Below are 5,881 nucleotides of genomic sequence, written 5' to 3'. Positions count from 1 at the left end.
CAGACGATCCAACTTTTTGACTCAGCTTGATGGGTCAACTCGAGTTGAATCAACTAGTTGGATCGTGTGAATAGACGCGGGATGAGTTGAGTCAACAAAAAAGTTGGCTAGGAAAAATTGGATGAGTGATCCAATTTTTGCTGACTCAACTTTTTAAGTTCATTTCTTCAGCCAATCAAAATGAATTACAAAAAAGCCTTTTTCGGCGGTTATTTCGTAAGTGCCATGGTAGGTGGCGCTTAAAAAGTTCCATTTTGGCGGTAAAAGTTTCGTCGTGTGAAAAGGAAGGATTTATTTCACTTTTTCCTTCAAAAGTTGGGCAAGTTGATACAACGTTTTGACCCATCAAGCTGAGTCAAAAAGTTGGATCATCTGAAAGAGCCTTAAGTCTCTGTTTATGATTTTGAAACGCCTCGTGATTGGTTGGTGAAAATTGTGTTTGCTACCCAAACGATAAATTATATCCCATTGAACCATCCCACTGCATGTACATTTGTCCTTTAATTACACCCTTTTTATAACACCAGGGATAGATTTAATTTTAGAAGTAGGAATAGAGAACAGAGCAATGTGGGCGCGCGTCAAATTCCCGGACCTCCTTCCACGTAACGGATGGGTATGAAAGAAGAGGCGGACGGGTCATAGCGACAGAGGTAAAAAGGAATTACGTATTTTCACCGTCGCCGTCAGCAACGTCATCAAAACGTAGTTGAAATGAGCCAATAAGATAATTTAAACTTTTCGCTACGTGTTGGAGGGAGGGGCTCTATACTAGCCTATGAGTCGGACTGAAGTAAATACTAACCGTTCTCTATTCCTACTCTTCAGTATCGATGGCAAAACATTAAATCAACAATTTTTTTTTAAATCATCATTATCCTCGACACACCTGTGACCGTACATCGTAAATCAAAAGTAATTAAGAAAATCCCGTCAGGGATTTTCTATTTATACTCAATCCGAATTCGTAATGTTAAACTCTATGGAGCTTAACATTATGAGGTGGAAACATTTTCGCGACCAAGGGGGTACACTTTTTTCACAGCCTAACTTTACAGCACTAGCAAAGGCTGAACAGGTATAGTATCTCATTTCTCGTAGTGTAAGGTTAACTTGGCCTTTTTGTATAGGTTTTAAAAATAAATATTTTAAACCACGCGCTAGCTCACGCGCCAGCACGCGCTGCATTTCAATTAAAGTTTCAATTCAAATCTCGCGCTTAATTTCACCATTTTGATTCTCAAATTAAGTTCACGTGATTTTTTTAAAACTTTTTGGGCCTAATTTTTGTCTTTGTAAGCCTAACGTTAAATGATCACAAAGAAATAGTTGGAGAATTTTTATAATTTTCACATGGTTTCAACGAATATTTAGCATAGTGTGTTTTTATACAGTGCATTGTATTATCCGACCATTCCAATTTCCGAATGCAAGTTACGATTTAGTGAAATACTATATAATTAGTCTTAAAAAATTGGACGAATGAGTTTCACTATTCCAGAACTAATTTATTCCCAAATAACGTTTCTCCCCAAAAAGGGACAGATATTATACAAAAACGAGTTTTGCTTCGCAGTCCTTAAAAAACTGCATTTATACACAATCCGCGGCACTTTTTCAAACCCACAAAGGGCCAGAAATTAGAAACTATTTTATGTATTGCAATTTGAAATTAAGTTTAATCGATATGAGAAATTTGGTTTTAATTGCGTAGTTCAAACATTTTTTATGATTAGAAATTTTACAACAAAAACGGGTATAAATGCGGCGTTTCGGAACAAAGAGCTAAATCAAGGACGATTATGACTCGAGTTCGAATTGAAGTTTAAAACTTATACAAGATGTAACAACACACATATGAACACCTTTTCTGAATGTATGATAAATGTCTGAAATACGACACTGCTTTTAAAACCACAAATCAGAATGAGGGACCTCATTTTAGGAGTAGTAAAGCGACATTTTACTCGAAATAAGTGTTTTTATCTCTTCCACCCTGAAAAATTAAAATGTTAAAAGCTCATTTTGTATTTTTTCGCCTTAATTATTTGACAGGGATAAGTTTTTACGGGAACAGATTCTATATAATTTCATACGTGAAAATCTAAGCTCCCTTTATCTCGAAACGCCGCATTTATACCCGTTTTTGTTGTAAAATTTCTAATCATATCAAATGTTTGAACTACGCAATTAAAACCAAATTTCTCATATCGATTAAACTCAATTTCAAATTGCAATACATAAAATAATTTCTAATTTCTGGCCCTTTGTGGGTTTGAAAAAGTGCCGCGGATTGTGTATAAATGCAGTTTTTTAAGGACTGCGAAGCAAAACTCGTTTTTGTATAATCATTTTATATTTGGAGCAAGGTTACTATTAAGCCAAATCACACGCGTTAAATAGTTCCCTCATCATTACTCTATTGGCGCTTAACTATTTGCCAAGGCTCAAGGCGCATGCGCTTGTGGTCATTTTTGTCCCATCCACGTCAAGACAATCACGGTTTCTGCAGAGTTGATTGCTGAGGATTTAGCAAATACCAAACAGTTATAGAATTGTTGTTGTGATGCCCATCTGAAGTTTGTTGAGCAGGAAAGCAAATGTTCAAAAAGGGGTCCTTCGCCTGGGAAGAATCATGTTACATGATATAACTAAAGAGTGTCATCCTTTTTCTATTATCCCCTTCTGATAAAGTGTATTAATCTTTTATTACTGTTGCTATATCAGTTTTTAACGATTTTTTATTTGTATAGTTCGCAAAGTATACCAGCTGAGGTTACCAACAACATTTACCAAAGTCTGCTTAAAGTGGAAGCCACGAACCTCGAGCAATTTGGGATAGGTATGGTGTCACATTATTGTGATTCTGACACGCAACCTGATGTAGTTCCAGTTTAATGAAACTATTAGGGTTATTTTTTCGTTTTGATCATCAAGGTTCGTTGGTAAAAGCCGAAGGTGCTTGCAATATCGAAGGAATTCTGACGGAAGAAGACATTAAGGAAGAATCACCTGAATGTGATGCGGAGATTGGCAAAGGAAACACGTCCCAAACTAAAACTACCTCAAAAAATGCGCGTTTTACAACGCGAATTATGAAACTATGTGTTCCTAAACTCAAATACCGTGACGGTTGTTAGATTAAGTTACTAGTAAATGAGATCTTCACATACACAGTTATGGGCCAGGTTAAATCAAGCTTATTTTAATCAAGAGATACACAATTAACTTTGTTACAAACTGCGGCTAAGAGGCGTTCTTCCTAGCTGCACTGCGGGCTGGAGATCCGCTCTGGACTGCCAGTCCCTCATGTAGCTAGTAATTGTTATAGTGTTTGTTATAATGTTTGTGATTAGGCTGGCGCCGTCTAGGGAGGTTTTAAGGTACTAATGTAAGGCGCGTAATACAACAGGTACAAATGTAACAACTTTCTTTTTTTTTTCTCCTTTTTGGCGAGTGTACTGTTGCTTGTTTAAGTAGTTAGTTTGTGTAGCGGAGTGGCTTGCGAATGTCACGCTTCGGGCGACTAGGCAACTGTGATAACGGTGGATCCATCGGTGTGGGCGGAGCACCTTGGGAGACCGAATGTTCGATCGGCACATCGGTCGGTGCAGTGCCGGTTGGTAGAGGAGTCTCACGATGGTGGGATGAGACGGCAGGAGGGACAAGTGGCGGTGGAGCCGGACGTGCCTTCGTGTGAGTGTGCCATGCAACTGGTTCCGGGTCATGCCTCATTGGTTGGCATGGGGTGAACCATGTGTGATCGGAATGTGTATCGGGTGTACGTTCGATGTCCGAGGGATCTAACCGAATTTGGCTTCTCGTGCGACGGATGAGTTTATCCAGGGTTGTGTGTAGTTGGTAGGATAGAAGTTCAGGGCCAACTGAAGCTATTCTAGCCGGGAACCACAATCTAGGGCCAGCGAGGTAGCGGACAGCCTGACCAGGGTATAATTGAGGTAGAGGCTTGGTTGACGTGTTGTTGAAAGTTGCAACCATGTTCTTTTGGCCTTCGTGAAGGACCCGTTTGGTGTCGTTCGTGGGATACAATGGCTCAAGTGAGGTGTTGGTGGTAGTTAAGTGTGTGCGTAGGCGACGACCCATAAGTAATTCGGCTGGTGATGGAAGATCTGTTTTGGGTGTAGTGCGATAATCCAGTAATACATGATCCAGGTCACGATGTTCCTTCTTGGCCTTTATTAAGGAGTTCTCAAGCATTTGAATGGTCCGTTCCGTCATGCCATTCGATTTCGGATAGTAGGGGCTGGAGGTAGTGTGTCTAACACCCCACTGCTCAAGATAGTGTTTAAAAGCCGCAGACAAGAACGGCGGGCCATTATCCGTGACCAACAGTTGAGGTGCGCCGTAGCGGGCAAAATTGGATTTCATAAAATTGATCACCGCCTGTGCATTGGTGGATTGAAGCAACTTTGCCTCAACAAACTTGGAATGGTAATCCACCAATAGAATGTAATGTTGGGAGTCCACTTGAAAAAGGTCAGAACCAACAGTTTCCCATGGGAGTTGTGGGACTGGATGGGGTGTCCAGGAAGTTGGCCTAAGGTGTCAAAAAGCATGGGATACTGCGCCATGACTGCAGCCGGAGTGAAGGTGTCGTCGTCACCCTGAGTGCGCAGTTCCATCGTCTGAAGTCGAGGTGGGGGACCAAGGGGTCGGTCGATGTGATCGATAAGCCCAAGGGCGAGCGAAGCTTGGGCGCCCAATATAGGAGTGCGGTCCTCATCGGTGACATAAAATTGACAGGAGCAGGCAGCAGTGTGAGAGGTGCACGGGAGGCTCGTCATCCCCGTACTGGGAACAGTGTGACCAGAATATGACGTAACGCGGTGCTTTGGCATCTGCAACGACGGTTGATGTGGTAAGGCATCGTAAATGGTTTTCGTGATAATGTTCACTTGTGAACCAGTGTCGACCTTGAACGTGGTTGGTTGATTGTAGATGTAAATCTCGTCATAGAGCTCATCAGACTCGTACCGTGATTGAACGGTATGTACCGTAAGGTTTCCGTCTTGTGAAACCTGTGGATGGAGGGTGAGGCCATAACTTAGATAATCGGAAGGGGCATGGTCATGGTCACCCTCATAATCATAGCCCGGGTGAGCGTCGGTGTCCGAGTCGACATAATCGTCATGGGGCGCGTCACGGGCTTCTAAGGCATGAGTAGACCGACAGACGGAAGCCCAGTGACCACGAGCATTGCACTTCAAGCATGTGGTGTTTCGAGCAGGGCAAGGTCTGGATGAGTGAGGTCTGCCCCCACAGTTAGGACATTTGCGCTGTTGAGGGGAGGCAGGATTGCGACGAAGTTCCGGCCGCCCGGAAGACGTAAAGTCAGGCCGCGGGGAAGACGATGAACGTGGCAAAGTGCGAGAGGAAGGCGTGTGCGGAGACGGACGCCCAGACTCTCGTGGTGGACCCCCACCACGAGGGTGAAACCGATTTCGGCTCGTAGACGAGCGGTGATGTATCTGATTTACCGCGTCAACCTGTTGAGGTGTCGTATTTGTGTTAGTGAGAGCCATGGCACTGGCATGAATACCAGAAGTTTCCTCCGCTTGACAGAGTGAAATGGCGTCAGTCAATATTAACTTCGGTTTGGCTAATAAGGTTTTACGCAATGATTCCTTTCGAATACCAAAAACAATAGCCATGCACAATAAGATATCAGTTAAGGGGGAAAGTTCACTGTCCTGAGCTTTAATTTTCAAATCGGTATAGAGTTCATCGAACGTCTGGGTCTCCTTTTGTTTAGACGTGAAGAATTGATACCTGATATATGTGAGGTTCTTGTAAGGTTCATAATATGTGTCAAATGCCGCATAGATGATTGGCAACGTACGAGCATCGTCAACCTGGGGTA

Source organism: Phalangium opilio, unplaced genomic scaffold (assembly GCF_054372755.1).
Source record: "Phalangium opilio isolate 3A_F unplaced genomic scaffold, DU_Popi_V2 ptg000209l_1, whole genome shotgun sequence".
NCBI classification, from domain to species: Eukaryota; Metazoa; Arthropoda; class Arachnida; order Opiliones; family Phalangiidae; genus Phalangium; species Phalangium opilio.
Note: the sequence above shows the minus strand (reverse complement) of the source record.